The sequence below is a fragment of the Pipistrellus kuhlii genome, unplaced genomic scaffold (assembly GCF_014108245.1).
Source record: "Pipistrellus kuhlii isolate mPipKuh1 unplaced genomic scaffold, mPipKuh1.p scaffold_m20_p_1, whole genome shotgun sequence".
NCBI lineage: Eukaryota > Metazoa > Chordata > Mammalia > Chiroptera > Vespertilionidae > Pipistrellus > Pipistrellus kuhlii.
Genome location: NW_023425404.1, coordinates 15,623,060 through 15,640,090, shown reverse-complemented (window position 1 = coordinate 15,640,090; position 17,031 = coordinate 15,623,060). Strand labels below are relative to the sequence as shown.

Genomic DNA, 17,031 nt, shown 5'->3' with positions numbered 1-17,031 from the left:
ATTGGAAAGCACTTGACATATAAAATGTGCAGTGTAATTTCCAAATAACTACAACAGAAATCGTATGTGACCTACTGTTGAGTCAGTTGGGCAGGATACTTTATTCAGATGACATAATTTACTGTCTTTCAAAAACAAAATTGAAGATGCAAAGTCACTTTTTGGTTCAGAGATAAGGTGTCAGACTTGACCAGGAAGGATGAAATACTTCTGAAATCTCCTTTGTCTTCTATGTTTGCATAGTTGGATGGTCTCAACCCAACTGGCTTGCTGACCCATATAAAAAGCTTTTTTATTTTACCCTACCCCCTCAGCATATTTACTGAAGAAACTCAGTATTTTATTAGTTTATGAATTTTTTCCCCTTAAAATGTTGCCATAAAATTTTAGGCCATGTTAAATATCACATAAGTACCTAATGCAAATTTAAAATGGCAGGAAAAGCAACCGTCTGTATTCGTACGTGGCAGAGAGAAAGCCAGGCACTTAGTGTTCACTGAAGATGGAAAATGTTGAGAACTAGGCTTTCAGGGGGATGGTGTGGCTGTGGCCCTTAACAGTGCTGTGGCAGAAAGATGTTGGCAGGTGGCCCTGGTTCACCTTCCTGTGTCTGAGGAACCTGGAGTCAGAGATAATGGACACTGAACTAAGAGAAGAGAACAGATAGGAAACTGATGCATATAAAAAATTATTTGTCAGGCTCTGTGTTATCATCCCATTTAAAGCTCTCAAAGTGTGTTTGAGTTAGCTGATCATGCTTCCATTTTACAAATGAGAAACTCAGGCACAGAGGGGTTAGATAACTTGCTCAGAGACAGGCAGTTGTAGGTGAGACACTGGTTGGGATTTGCCTGTCTGTCACTCTGTTGTCTTGTGGTCTGCTGAGAGCCATCCTGTGCTGAGTTGCAGGCTCCTCTGAGATCCATTCCTTATGGTGCTCTATTGGAGTAATCAGCTCAACTTTCAAAAGAGTATTTTGACAAATAAAGATACCATCTCTTTTTTCTTCTGGATAAAGGATGTAGGATTTACCATGCTTCCCTCTGTGGTTGTTTCTGTCCTCATTTACCATTGCTCTTGGTTGTTTGGTTCCCAGTTTAGGCACAAGATTTGCCAAGGCAGTTCTATTCCTGGGAAGGATCAATAGAGGGACCACAGCAACCTGTTTGGTAAATGAGGATGTAGTTCCCAAAACATCCACAGAACATCTTCCTGTCAGCTGCAACCCTGCTGACAAAGTGACATAATCTCTCCATGGTGTAATTACCTGTGACTATAAAAAGATTTGAGGAATGTGGTAGGAGGATGTGGATAGATCATTAGAGGGCTTGTTACACTTTGGTGTCATGAAAAAACATTGAGAAATTACCCTCTGCAGGTTAATTGTTGTGCCATGTTTAGGACATTGCAAATGCGTGATACAAACCTTGCACTGTAACTTTTGAAACAAAAGAAACCAGGAGTCCATCAGCCTGAAACCTGAGTGGGTTATGGCCCTCATTAAATACAGATTCCATTTGCCAAGCAAAGGTGCCCTCTATCCTGGGCTAACTTTAGAGCTTGAAATTTACCCTTCCTACCCTTTCTACAAAAGTAGGACACGGCGCTAATTAAAAAAAAAATAATAATAATAATAGAAGAACTAGGGTTTAGCACTCAGTCTTTATTTCTAGGCAGATTTGCAGATCAACTCTTTTTAGCACCTGTTACCCATTGAAAGCTTTTGTCCTCCTCATCACTCAGAAGCATGAGCCTGCAGAGGGTTTGAGCAACTCTCCTAGTCCAGGTGGCTTGTATTGGTGTGGCTGGCTGCCTGGACTGTGGTGAGATCAGGAGTAGTGACCTTGGCTCACCTCATGTTTAACTTTGGGGCCTAGAGCAATAGCGGCATTTAGAGACAACCTGTGGGGTGAGTGAGATAGGTGCTGACTGCTGGCTTCTTCCAGCCCTGTTCACCTACCTCACCATAAGCAAACCTAAAGCATGAAATGTGAATTCACTGGAAGATGAGGATGAGATTATAACTACTGAAAACCCCTAGGGTTTCTCTTGTCACTGGAATAGGATTAAATTAATAAATGGCAAATGCCACTTGCAGTTCTTATGGAGCCACTGAGGTCACTAGGATAGCTGAGTATAATAACAAGCTGTCATTATGCTCCAACCCCATCCCTTGGTTTTTAGAGAGGCATGTACTCTGATTAAAAGCATGGACTCCAGTCAGAGTGCTTGGGTTTGAGTACTGCCTATACTCCTAGCTACCGGTGTTACCTTGGATAATTATCCTGACTTCACTACCTTTGTTGCCCTAGAACAGGAATGATAACAGTGCATAAGATTGTTGCAAGGATTGAATAAGATAGTATATATATGTAAAGCACTTAGGATAATGCCGGGCATACAAGGGAATAATTCTCAAGTTGGAAGATCAAATTGTAGCACCAATTGGTACAGCCTATACTTCTGACATCACAGCTAACTAGTTAGACAGACTTGGGGTTGGAAATGTTCCTTGTTTCTTCTGTTATCTCTTGGAGTCTCTTGGATTTGATTCAATACATCCTGCATTCTGTATGAGTTATTCATAATTTGTGTTTCTAATTCTCAAATGCCACATCTTGGCATTCCACACATGAAGACAAATAGAAAAAGAGCAGTAATGCTGGGGGGTCAGCTAGGTAACCTCAGAGAAAGCCATTCCCTTCAGTGAGGCTGTCTTATTGACATTTCAGAGCCAGGTTCCTTAAAGCTGCTATTTGTTAGGCACTTAGGAATCATTTTGAAACCTTATAAATTTGAGAATGCTGTCTGTTCTTTCAAAGACATATTTCATTTCATCAGCACCAAGATGTGATTGAAGGATTACATTTCAAAAGATTCCTAAACACATCTGGAAGAATACAACATTAGAATTAAAAAATAAGAACTTTTTTTTCTCTCTCTAGTTGGTAGTCTTTTTGCCTTCTACTTCTCTTAGTGAGATTTGACAGCATTCCTTCTTTTAAAAGCCTTTCCCACCTAGATTCATTTGCTTCCTCAAAGGTGGATATTTCTCCCTTGTTTAACTTCTTTGACTTACTAGCTTTGCCAGCAGCCAAATGTTTCAAAGTACAATTGCTTAATCATTCCAAATTCTGGATGTAGCCGAAACCGGTTTGGCTCAGCGGTAGAGAGTCGGTCTGCGGACTGAAAGGTCCCAGGTTCGATTCCGGTCAAGGGCATGTGCGTTGGTTGCGGGTACATCCCCAGTAGGGGGTGTGCAGGAGGCAGCTGGTCGATGTTTCTCTCTCATCGACGTTTCTAGCTCTCTATCTCCCTCCCTTCCTCTCTGTAAAGAATCAATAAAATATATTTTAAAAAAACACCAAAAAAACAAAAAACAAATTCTGGATGTAGTACAGAGAAGATAAAAACAGATCCTCTTTAAGATTTTTTTCTTTGCAAAGCTTTTTTTCTTTTTCTTTTGAAATTCACAAAACTATTTTAGGCATTTCAATCCAGCAGAGGAAATGTGTTTCAGGAAGTTATGGCCAACTACAAATAGGGTTATAAAGTAATTCTGCTGAGGCCTATGTTACTGTGAGTAACAAACGACACTTTATTAAATACAAAGGGCCTGATGATCAGTGCTTCACGTGTAGTAAACACATGTCTCCTTGGGAAAGGGCAGGACCTGTGTGTTTATTGTCACTGGCTTGTGTTCTGACAGTTTGGCCTTGTTGACTTTGGCAGTGGTAGGTGGTACAAGAGATTGTTGCTGGGATTGTCACACAATGGATAAGGACTGAGTGGGCGTGTGGTGCTGCCTGTCATTGTTTACTGAGCACTGAGCTAAACACAGAAGTGTGGGACAGATGGGAGAAGCCTTGGATGCTTCTGCTTCCAGGTTGATCTCATTACTTTTGAAGGCCAGAATGCCCAGGACCCTGTGGTGCTTTGAACCAATGCAGCCACACTAAAGCTCCTGATAACCAGCTGTGGTTGGTCAGGATTACTGATTAGTGGCCTGTGAATTTAGCTGGTGATTTCAGTAGGCTGTGCGGATCTCTTCTTTACACCCCTCATTCAGTAGACACCTTTACTCTTTGATATTTGAGGCCTTCTCTTATATTCATGTGTTTCTCAGGCTTGGTTCTAGTTTTGTGTTCTTGGTTTCATGTTTGCACATAAGCTTCTTGAAGGCAGGGACAAAGTTCTTTATACTTTGCTATAAGTAGGCCAATGATCACCCCAGGTGGACTCAACAAGCACATCCTGGAGAAAATACTGGGGTGAGGGGGTCACTCCTGACAGGATTGTGCAGAATTGTGGCCTGTCCTGTATGTGAGGATGAGCAGGACAAGTCCACAGCCCTGTGAGTAGCAGCTGCCTGTGGGGCCTCCCCTCTGATGGATGGTTTCCCATAGAGTCTGGGAAGTTGAGAAGCATGTGAAACTGTCCCCATGCCTCAGGAAGCAGGTGGTGGGGCCCTTCTGAGAGGAAAGGAGCGAGACTGGCAGGCTGCCCAGAAGAGTTTATCATGGCGTGTGCTAACTTTCAACTTGGATGCAGATCTTTGAACCCAGGGCAGGTCTCCTTAGGTCATGAGGACGGAGGAAAAGTAGACCTTTATTGCCCGTGAGGAGTGAAGATTACGTGGAGGAATGTATGTAAAAACCAGGATGGCTCTAAATCCTATTCTGATGCTAGAGAGGGCCAGAGAAAGGCTTGGATGGTTGGGCTTCCCTTTCTCACCCACAGCTCCCTTTAGCTTATTCCCTAATGTCAAGGCTAAGGAGACTCCTTTTTTACCCTTTCCTGAACATTAGCACCTTCAAACCTATTCTTACCCTGTTCTTCCTGTGGCTGGAGTCCTGCCTTCTCCCATCTCTGTCATAATTCTCTTCATCCTTTAAGATCCAGTTCAAAGTCCCCTCCTCTGTGAGACACTACCCATCCCTTTACTCCTAGAATTAGCAGGGTCTGAAGGAAGGAGAGTAGGCTTTGTGAGTATTTTCTAAATGGAATTAGCAGGAGCTCCTGGTCTCAGTTCTTTCTTTTGGGAAGATGTCAGAGATGTTTCCTATAAATAGGATTCTATTTCCAAGAATCTTGACTATCTTTAATTTGAAAGGATTGGACAGCTTGTTAAGATTTACGGGGCCCTGGCTAGTGTTGTTAAGTGGTTAGAGTATTGGCCTGCCCATGAGATAGGTCTCATGTTTGATTTCTGGTTAAGGATACTGACCTGGATTGCAGATCAATTCCCAGCCCCGGGTTGGGGTGCATACGGGAGGCAATCAATCTATGTTTCTCTCTCCCTCTTGCTCTCTTTTTCCTTCCCCTTTCTCTCCCTCCCTCCTTCCCTTCCACTCTCTAAAAAAATCAATGGAAAAAATATCCTTGGGTAAGGTTATCAACAACAACAAAAGACTTCTGGGAATTGCAGCTTTCGGGAACTGGAACCCTTTGTTCTGCAGACCATGATACACAAATCCTTTAGACTTGCTCCTAATGACCACCAAGGGTTGCCAGGGTTGCTGTGGGACAGGTTTGGTTTGGTATTTTCATACATGGCACTAACTAGTTTAGCCAGTATGACTTGACATAAGGTGGACAGGGAGTTCAGCAGGAGATACTACATAATGCCATGGAGAGCTTTCTGGGACAAGATATTGGCGTGGATCTTGATGGAAGCTATTACATGTAGTTTGGTCTTTGTGGTCAGCCTGTGAGAGGAGGGCACCCAAGCGAGAAACAGTGCTCTACACCAGGAAGAAACAGAGCTGACAGTTTAACACTGTGATTTATTCAATTACTTGTTGAGCTTCTGCTGAATGCCAAGACTGTACCAGCTATGATCAGGAAATCATTGAGCCGTACTGGAATACACATCTGAGGGGCTCCTGACTCAGATTGGGATGGACATGGAAGACTCCTGTGAGGGAGAGAAATGTACACTGAGACCTGACAGCAAATTAGGGGCCAGGAAATAGGAGAGACAAGATGGCAGAGTAAGATTAGGAATGTAGTCTCTTTGGCCAACAGGCTGGTTAGAATCCAAATTCTTCCACCAACATGTTGTGTAATTTTGAACAAGTTTCTCAAAGGTGATGTCCCTCAATTTTCATATGTGTGGAATTGGGGTGATAGCATACCATATAGGGTTGTGGTATAATCATACTTGTTACTCATGTGGTACCACATCAGTGGCCATGTTGGGCACAGTCAGGAGGGAGGAGAGAGAGAGAGTGTTAATGTCTGATCTGTTCCCCATTGGCATTCCCTTCCTTTGTAACTTGCCATGTCATTTCTGTTGAAATTTTGGAAATCCAATATACTCTATCCCCCAAACTGGTTTGCCTCTGGCCCTAGTGGGTAAATGAGTGGCCTTCTCTACTTTGGAGTAAGTTGTAAAGCTGGCATTTCAAAAATGAAAGATAAAGTCTAGTCTTAGTCCAAGATTTCAGAGAATTAGGCTGAACATCACCAAAAGCACAGTTTGAGGGAAGCACCCAGAGGGGTGAGGTGCTGCTGGTGGAGGCAGTTGCCTTTCCTGAGTTGTCAGAGTTTTGGGGGAGGGAGGAGGAAGGAAGAGGAGAGGAGCAAACTCCCTGTGCTGGAGTGTCCTAAAGATCACAGGGTTAAAGAAAAAACAAACACCAGTTAATGGATTAAGGGTTGAATGAGTCCAAACAGGGAAATAAAGAGGGCTGGAGGAGGGTGTTGATTTTGGTACAAGTTATGGAGAAGATTGGGGATGAGAAGAATGTCAGTAGAGCTCTTATTTATTTACCCAGGGGAACAGGAAGTGACTGGCTAAGTGAGGCTGCCTTTCCAGCCTGCCTAAGGTTGCTTGGGGGAGAGACACATTCAGGGCAGGCCCCTCATCCTCTGCCTCAGCCCAACAAGCATGTGGGAGGTGTGTCTGACAAGGACTCCTTATACTTCAGCCAGTCTGACACACCACACAGGATCCTAAGTAGTCTTAGATGGAGTCACAGATTCGCAGGGAGGCCTAGAGAGTGTGGGAGGTTCCTAATTGACTGGGAAGGAAGAAGAGGGAGGAGCAGCTGGCATCTGGGGCAGGTAGATGTATTCCTGGACTCTTCATCTTGGATCAGGTCAGGGTAACTGGAGACATTGGGGTGAGGATTGCCTGTGATTTGAGGTGCAGAGAACTGTTGTGACTTCCAGCAGAGGTGTGTCTCAGGTTTCCTTAGAGTGGCTTTTAACAGAGGAACCTGTTCTCCATCCTATTGTTTTCAGTACCATGTTGTTAGGCAGTTTAGAGGCTTTGTAGTCCTTTCACTGGCATTCAGAAATTGGGTTGCCAGTTGGCAGACCCTGGCTTTGCAGAAATGATTAAGATTGTGAATAACAGGATTAAGTGAGATATGTAAAATTGCTGGGTCAACAATAAAAGTCTATTTCAGTGGAAGGGATTATTATAATGCTCTATTTTTTAGTATCTCTTCTGAATTGCTCAAAGCACTGCATTAACACCTAACCGGTTAATCTTTCATTTATCTCTAGGCAGAAGGCTGACGTTTAATAGCCTTCTTTGTATACAAGATCGAAAACTAAAGTTTTCAACAACAGAGTCCCAAATCTTGAGTTTGAAGCCCAAATCTGTGGAGTAAACCTCTGAATATGATACCGCATTCCTGAGAATAAAGAAGGTGGGAGGAGAGCATTAAAAAAAAAATTGTTTTCTCACAGACAACTGGTCATGCCTGACAAGGGTGTCACAGTCAGGATTTTGAGGGACCTGGAAATATGACATCCCTTTTTCACTGAGAAGCCACAGAGTCCTAAAGGGAATGAGGACCTGGTATAAACTGGAGAAGCAGAGGGCTAAGAGCAGGTTTGGGACAAAGACAGAGAAGCAGAAAGGGACTGACAGGGTTCTTAATTCTGTTCTGTTGGTTGTGGTTGGTGGTTCCTGAGGTGTCAAATTCTGCACCACAGTGCCAACTTCCTGGTACACAGCAGTGGAAACCCACCTGCCACTCTGATGTGCTTCAGAAAGTGTCAGTAGGACCCTCAAAAAGTGCTTGTTATATTCTGCAGTTCCTATGGTGAAACCCCTTGGAGGTGGATTCAGGAATCTCCCTACCTGTCTGTCTGGCTCAGGTCAGTTTTACTGCAGAACAAGCACTGCATTTATCAGGATGGCATCTGGACAGATTGGCTTCATGTCAACCTTCCTGTAAGGGGGAAGCATATGCCTGTTGGCCCACCATTGCTCCTTCTAAAGACTGGTGAAGAGAAGTTCTGCCTTTTTCACTTTAATAGATGAAAGATGAAGCCCATAAGGGTCATCGGGACCTTTTTTCCTTAGCCCATGCTTTCCTGCCTCTGGTCAAAGCTTAAAGGACAGTTTGTGTGCATTCTTGCACAAGGACTTGAACCTTGGAAGCAAGAGAAGGATATGCTGAGTTGGGATGCTCCTCCTTCATCCAGCCTAAGCTTGAAATTCTAGAGGTCATTCAAGTGTGTCTGTTAGTAGTCACATACTTGTAAGAGAATCAGCAGGCTGAACCTTCTAGGTTATATGCTCCACTGGGTCTCGAATTTTAGCGTGCAGTAGAATCCCCTAGAGGAGCCAGATTGCTGGATACCACCTTCAGAGTTTCTGATTCAGCAAGTCTGGGATGAGAACTGAGAATTTGCATTTCTCCTGAGTTCTTACATGCTGCTGCTGGTGACCTGGGGCCCATGCTTTGAGAACCACCAGTTTTACATTTGGAGTGAATAAGCCCATCTGACCCTTTTCAGAACAAGTTCTGTTTGGTAAGGTGGGAACAGAAATGGAGTGGTCTTAAACCCATTGGAGAGAGAGGTGATTCAGAAGTAGGATGCTTCAGATGGACCAACTGAATTTGAAAACGGAAAAGATTAAATTATTAAGGGTGATGCTGGCTGGTGTATCTCTTTTCTGGGCTGGCTTTGGTCCTTGTCAGTTATCCTACTGAGAGAGGAGCCAGACTGGTGAGTCCTTAGCTGGTCACCTTGGGCATCTTCTCCTTCCACTCATTCTGCCTCTTAGGCAGCAACGAACTCTGAAAGTCTGCATTTTAGGAAATCTTTCCACAGCTTGGGCTCATGGTATGAAGAGCTGGGCCCCGAGCTGGGGGTCCAGGCATGAGCCCCAGTACCATCTCTAATGAGCAGTAAATAACGGCCCCTCACTTTGCTCAAGAGTGAAGGGTGGTTTGGACTAGTTCTCCAAGGCCCTTTGAACTCTATTTCCTCTTCCAGGGTCAGGAACTTTGCTTGCTTATTACTTGTTCTCTTATTTTTTATGTGTGTGTGAGAACTGTTAATAAGCAGTACTGAATCAGAAACCCATCCAGAGACTGACTGACTGAAAGTGAAACTAGAGAAACGTTTGGGAATTGAGTAACTTTTCCTTTAGAAAGTCTCTGGCCTCCTTTCAAATTAGTGTTTTTGTTTTCTTCAGATAAATACCCAAAAATGGAATTGCTGGATTGTGTGGCACCTGTATTTTTAATCTTTAAATGAATCTCCCTTCTATTCCCTATAGTTGCTATACTGACTTACAATCCCACTAACAGTGTATGAGGGTTCATTCCCTTTTCTTTATATTATCAATTTATTTTATTTTAATGACTGGCTTTGACAGTACTTCCAGAAAGAAAATAATACTAATCAACTGTAAAGCAGCAGTGGTTCTCAAACTCTTTGTTGGCAGGTCCCTTTACACAATTGAAAATTTTTGAGGACCTTCAATGAGTTTTCTGTGTGTTCGTCACATCTATTAACATATACCACAGTTGAAAATAAAACTAAAAAAATTTATTTGTAAATTCATTAAAATATTAGAATAAATATCAGAGGGAACATGTACGTACACATCAGTGAAATAATCCATGCACAAAAGGCAAATAGCACCTTAATCTATGTATATAAAAGCCTAAATGACCAACTGACCACCAGGGGGCAGACACTCAATGCAGGAATAGAAACCACAGGCATGGAAACATGGAACAGACTGATGAATCTGGAGGGAAGTGAGGAATGGAGAGGGCAGGAAGAGATTAACCAAAGATTTTACATGCATACTAGAGGCCCGGTGCATGGATTCATGCACCAGTGGGTCCCTCATTTGGCCTGTGGGGATCAGGCTGAAACTGGCTCTCGAACATCCCGAGTGGTCCTGGATTGTGAGAGGGCACAGGCCAAGCCAAGAGATCCCACTGGTGCATGAATCTGTGCACCAAGCCTCTAGTATTAACATGAAAATAGTTTGAACCTCATCAATCTCCTAAAAGGATTTTAAAGACTCTAACCTCTGCCATAGAGAAAGTTCAAAAAATTTACAAACTGGGAGGAGATAATCAAGAAACGCAAAATTAAAGCCACATTGGGATTCTATTTTATGTTCATGAGATGGGCAAAAATTAATACCTAACAATACCATTTGTAAAGCATGTGGAGAACTAAGAATTTTTTTTACATCACTACTGGTGTAACTAATATAACTAGTTTGGAGAACTATTAGAAAATATGAAGAGTTGAAATTGTGCACTCCATAGTTAGAGATGTATATGCTAAAGGAATCTTACATACCTGCTTAGGATACATGCACAGGATGTTCCTTACAGTATTGTTTCTAACAGTGAAAAACTGAAGTCACTTATTTACCCATCAATGATTGAGAATGGTTACAAGTAGTTTGGTATGCTAATACCATGGAATGCTATACTACAGGTAAAACTATCCTGTCAACATGGCTAAATTAAAGAATGTTGAGTGAACAAAAGGAGGCTATGGAAGATTCCACACATTTTAAAACATATAAAACACTACTCTATATTGTTTAGGAATCCATTTTTAGAGATGTAAAACCTATAAATGTAAATACACATGTAAATGTGTAAAAACATAGAAACATGGTTGGAAAGGATAGGTATCATGATACACTAAGGATACTAGTTACCCCTGGAAGAAGAGATCTGAAGCAAAAATGACAAAATATTAATCTAAGTGGCAAATATTCACATATGATGTTAGTCTCCATATTATGTAATGAATGAAAATTTTCATTGAAAACCTGAAATAGATTTAAAGTGGCTACCTTAACACCCAAAAAAAATCAATAAAGAAAAAATGGGCAGAGGACCTGAATAGACATTTCTCCCAAGAGGACAAACAGATGGCCAACAGACATATAAAAAGATTCAACATCACCAATCATTAGGGAAATGCAAATTAAAACCACAATGAAATAATACCTCACAGTTGTCAGAATGGCTTTCATCAATAAATCAACACCTATCCTTATAATAGACTTTTTGAGGGAGGGGGAAGAAAGTGTGAGAGGATGGGGGAATGCTAGGCAGGGATTTTGTCACCTTCTCCAGATCCCTTTTGTTCAAGAGAGCTTCCTAGCATTTCTCCAAAGACTTTCCTTGAAATGGTGTATACTCTCATGTTGGATCCTTGAGTTCATTGGTTCATTGCAGCTTGCTGTCCAGAAGATCAGGACTTCCCAGGGATGGGGATTCTGGAAGCACACCCCCTCTTCAAAACCCTCATTTCCACTGGACACTTGAGTTTCTGTTAGCATAAAAGCATCAGAGCTCTTCTTCCCTGTTGTGTCTGTGCTGGCCTGGGTAGGTGGTGGCAGTGGGTGGGCAGCCAGCCATCAAGTTAACTGCAGTCAGGCATATAAATGACGGTCCCTCCAAGAAAAAAGTAACACTGCTGTACCCACATCCTTCTACTCAAGTCTGGCTTCCACCCTGCTATCACAGCAACTCAAAACCTTAAACGCTAAGCACGATACTCCTCTCTTTTAAAAGGAAACAAACTCGGGGTTCTCTATAAGGCTTATATGAAGGTCCATATTCCTGAGCAACATAACACCCATCTGTGCTTTCCGCTTGCTTCCCAAACACTTCCCTGTTCTGTGCTCTGTCCTGGGACCTTAGGAATTTTATCATTCTCATGATACACCATGAAATGTGCTTCGCTGCCTCACTTACATAGTCTCTCCCCACCCCCCACCCCTGCACACTCAAATGTTCTCCATTTGCTTGTTAGAGGGCAGCCTTTTTGACTCTCAGATCCCACAAAACACAATAAGTATGAATGCAGAGAGGATGATTCTCTTTTTTGTTGTTGTTGTTTGTTAATGCTCACCTGAGGATATTTTTTTTCTATTGATCTATAGAAAGAGTGGAAGGAAAGGAGTGAGGGGGAGAGAGAAAATTGATGTGAGAGAGACACATTGATTGGTTGCCTTGTGCACTCACCCTTTCCAGGCTGAAATTGAACCTGCAACCCAGATACATACATGTCCTTGGCCTGGGAATCAAACCCATGACCCTTCAGTGCACAGGTCAATGCTCTGATCACTGAGAAACACAGGCCAGGGCAGAGGGTGATTCCTTTTTCATCTTGGTCTCCCAACTGATTCAGCCTTTCCAAGTAAAATGAAGATTGAGAGTTAATTTTTATTAGTCTTTGCTTTACTTGTGGCTTTGTTAAGGGACAAATACTATGTCTACATCCCTTCCCTACAAGTTCCTTCGGCATAAATTCTATTTACAGAATTCGTCCCAGTAATTTTTTAGCCCAGTTCCTTTAGTAGCTGCAAGAGATGGGGATTTCTTTTCTGTGGTTAAGGAGATGATACATAAGTCTGATAGATTCTCTTCAAGTCTGGATGGAAACACCTAACCCCTCACTTTCCCCACCACCAATTCAGTTATTGCTCATTTTGAAAAATAAAGAATTGACATTTATTTTAAACTGGCTGGCATATTTCAAAAGTGGTGCATGAGTTGCATGTATGAGTTAATGCTGCCAGCCCTGCTGGGGGAAGAGTTCTGCATGGTGCTGCTTTCCCATTTAGCCTCACCTAGCCTCCTCCCTCCCCCTTCAGCAGCCTAAAAAATAAAATTTCACAAACCCTTGAAAAATTAAGTAGATTAACTTTTTTTTTTTTTTAAAGCTTTATAGCAGGAACCCACATGGGTATGGATAAAAGGGGCTCCTGCTTGAAAGACTGTGGGCAGGCCCAAGAAGCTTATAATGCAAGGGTTGGGGTAGAGAACTGAGAATAGGAAGTCTCTGCGGAAGAGTGAGCGAGGACCAAGCCAGAGACTACAGGAACCTTTTTTCCCATCATTATTACATCTGAAAACATGTACTTTCTTTGCAACCTGTTTATGGCACTTTTATTAGTCCTTGAGAATGATCACTTCACTAGGTAGGTGGGGGAAATAAGACAGCAAAGGGGGAAAGAGTTATTCCTTGGCTCATTGCTGATAAGGGCAAAGTTAGGATTTGATTTCTTGCAAACAGGCTAGGTGGATATGAATTCTCCAGTTCAGGAGAAAGAGAAAGAGACTATGCCAAAGAACTGAAGTCTGAACACTCAACAAATACTATTACTAACTTACATTAGTTTTTATTCTGACACGGACTGAGAGCTTTTCTTTGTGAGTGATGCTTTTCTTTGTTCTTTTTTGAAGAGTGTGGCTAATGTTGCTTAATGTTTGGTTAGTCGTAGTTTTAAAAGTGTAATGTGAGAAGTGGTTATTAGATAAATCTTGCAGATCACGCAAAAGGATCTATCTTAGTTTTCCCGTGCCCTCTCCCCTGAAACCGAGGCACTTTAGAATAAGTGACAAAACAATCCTCGTAATTAAACCAGATGTATAAAATAGAAAATTATACCCACCTGCAATTTTTAAAAAAGCATTGTTATTACAAAAGGATTTTACCATCCACCAAAGGAATCACTGCAGTTGTTTTTGAATAGCAAGTGACCTGTGTATATAAAATATGATTTTGTTCGTACCCAGGTTTTTAGGATCACATCTGTTGTTTAAGGTGGGTAAGAGAAAGAGAAGGTCAGGAAACACCTCCTGGCACCTTAGGCAGTATCAAATGAAGCATTCAGTTGGGCCTCCAACTCAGAAAACTGCTGAGTTCTACATCTGGTCATAAGAATTTATCTCCCTCCCACCGCACTTTCCTCCCCCTGCAATTTTCATCTCTCCTGTGCCCTGCACAACAGGCCCCTTTGCCAAGGATGAAGAGCCTGGATGTCAAATCCTTTCTCTGTCCTGGCAGGGAAGCGATTCTCTTTGTTTTCCGAGAAGCCCTTTTGCACTTGGGGAATTTTTTCTTGCCTCTTTTGGGAAGTTGTTTCATCATTTCCCAAAAATATACTGCACCTCTTGTTTAAACAGGGTGCCCTTTAAGAGCTTTGGAGCTTGAGGGGATATGGGAGTGTTGTGAAATCCTTTGTCTGCCCCTTGACTCTAGCAGGAATGCTGGCTGAATGCAGGCAGAACTCTTTGCATTTGCCAGGAGTGGAATACGGAGAAAGACTCCATGGGATGCAAGAGCTGGGTGGAGTCTTTTTAAACATTTAGTCAGTCCATATTGTAAGAGGTTATCAGCCCTTTTGGACACTGGCTACATCAGATATTTGTCCCATGCCTTAAATGTGCCCAGGCTGGGAAGGGTGGGTTCTCTGCCCTTTGAGATGCTCATGGTACCCTGAAGGATCTGGACCAGCTCACATGTGGCCACAGTGGATAAATGATATGTAACTGTGTGACCATGGATACTTAGTTCAGAGTTATAAATTCTTATAGAAGAGAGCATGAAGATTAGGCCTTGCATTATGTGTTAGGTTTGCGTTCACAGAGGAAAAAGTGGAGGATATTGAGAGGGGAAAGAAGGAGTTGAAAAGAGCCAGAAGGCTCATCTCAGGTCGTAATCATGAGTGAGTGAAGTCTGTGGGGGTAGCCTACTGGGACTTGATGGAGAAATGCAACAAGTCAAAAGAGCCTTGCATATCCAGCAGAAACGTTTTTAGACTTGTAGGAAGTCACTGACATCCTTCTGACAAGGGAGTGTCATTAGGGAAAATGTATTTTGAAGGAACATTAGCCTACCAGAGTAAATTGGATTTGCTTCCAGGTGTACAGAAAGAGGGAGCCCTACTCCATCCATAGTTCTTGAAAGGAAATTGTGATGTTAGGTACTGGTGGGAGGAATGGCTTGGTAGAAGGCTTCTTCTGTCTTGCATGAACATGGTTCCCATTATGTGTGGCCTATGGCTCTCTACAACACTCCCTCAACCCCCTCCCTGGGCAGGGCACAGCAACTCAGACTCTAAGATTGTTGTTGGCTGAGTAGGACCAGCCGTTGAATGCCACCCTGAGTAAAGCTTTGATCAGCCCCTCGTCAATGTGGAGGTGATATTTCCTGGTGAGTCCAATGGGCCCAAGCATAATAAGCAGTAGGTTCCAAACTTTCAGCTGGTGACTTTAGAATGTGATTGGCCAGTCACCACACCTAATCAGCAGTGGAAGAATGCTATTTCCAAAACCCTTGCCCATGCTCAAACTTATCACCTTCCCTGTGAACTATATCTCCTTAATAATTTTGAATAAGGAATTTGGATCATTTTAGGTTATTAGTAAAATCAAAGAAGACCGGTAGTATATCTATATACTTCTTAACGGAGTACCTAATTTAGAAAATAAACTTAGGTTCTATCATTGGGGTGTTATGCTTACCATAAGATCTATTAATTTCCAGTAGGAGAGAAAAATAAATGATTGCCATGGGAGGTAATGCCCAGGTACCGGAAAATTAATGACAATTTCAATACCAGTTGCTATGCTTAGGCCAGGCCTACCACTCTTGGTTGACCCACCCCAAACTCCCTGGCATAGATCCACAGCATAGCCAGTGCAAAACATAATGTTTGCAGCCATGGGTAGCAAGCAGTTCCTCTTTGGAAATCAGCCCAGCCTGTTGCCAGGCCAAGGGTATAGGCCATGCAGAGGCTTCACCGCTAGACTCTGCTTAAGGGTTTGGAGCCCCTGCACAGAGGAAGTGCTAGGGAGGAACATCTAGCTTGGAGCTTTGAATCTTCAGCTTTTGCCTCATGTCACTGCCTTTAAAGACCTGTAGTTTCTTTATCTTTTCCTGAAAGCTATAGGCCCCGATACTCTGTTCTAGATGGCTGGTAGGTAAACTAAACTCTTTCTGAGTTTTTGTTACAGTTGAGTAACAGGGTGGTTCCTAAAAGAGAGCGTGAGTTTCAGTGACTCTACCCACATTTGCAGAAAGCCCAGTGGTCTTTGTGTTTGTTTTTCTCTGTCCCTCTGAGAGATGAAGCTAGCTGAGAAGATACAAGGAATTGGTAAGGGGAGAAAGCAGCAGACACAGAATCAGCTGCTCTGGAACTTCTGTGTCATTTTGGGGAATATGCTTTCATTTGGTTTTGCAGAAGGGCTGTAAGTACAAATGGATTAGCTCTAGAAGACACTACCGTCTTGCACCCAATATGTGAGGCACACTGATTCTGTTTCCCATAGGCCAAGTTGCTCCCAGTTGGGGAAGGAACTATTGTTCTACCAACATTATTCTATTGTAAGATTTGGTTGGAGGCATCTGATTGCACAGGTGACAAGCCTTTTCCATCAACTAGATTTAGAGGCTGGGGAAACCCAGGATGAGCTGTCATCCTGAGTAACAGGCCTGTGGCAGGTGCTGACTAGCTTGACTTCCCTCGGTGCAATGCAAACCTCTGAGCCCTGGATGCAGTCCTGGCTTCTTTGTATAATGTACAGTAGGTGTGTGTTCGTTGCTAAGTGCCAAAGATCCTTTGTTCTGGACACATTCTTCATTTGTATGTGGGCCTATCCTATCTAATAAAAGAGAAATATGCAAATTGACCATCACTGCAACACATAAGATGGCTGCCCCCATGTAGACACAAGACGGCCACTACAAGATGGCCAGCAGGGGAGGGCAGTTGGGAGGACCAGGCCTGCAGGAAGGCGGTTGGGTGCGATCAAGCCTGCAGGGGAGAGCAATTAGGGGTGACCAGGCAGGCAGGGGAGGGCATTTAGGGGTGACCAGGCAGGCAGGGGAGGGCAGTTAGGAGCAATCAGGCTGACAGGGGAGTGGTTAGGGGGTGATCAGGCTGGCAGGCAAAAGCAATTAGGGGCAATCAGGAAGGCAGGCAAGCGAGCAGTTGGGAGCCAG

At 43.0% G+C, this 17,031-nt stretch overlaps 1 protein-coding gene across 1 annotated transcript in view; it reads left to right on the top strand.

Annotated features, from left to right (window-relative positions):
• SUSD6 (sushi domain containing 6) overlaps nt 1–17,031 on the top strand; it is a 90,447-nt gene that overhangs the window by 47,346 nt on the left and 26,070 nt on the right. The gene's annotated exons all lie outside the window — the stretch shown is intronic.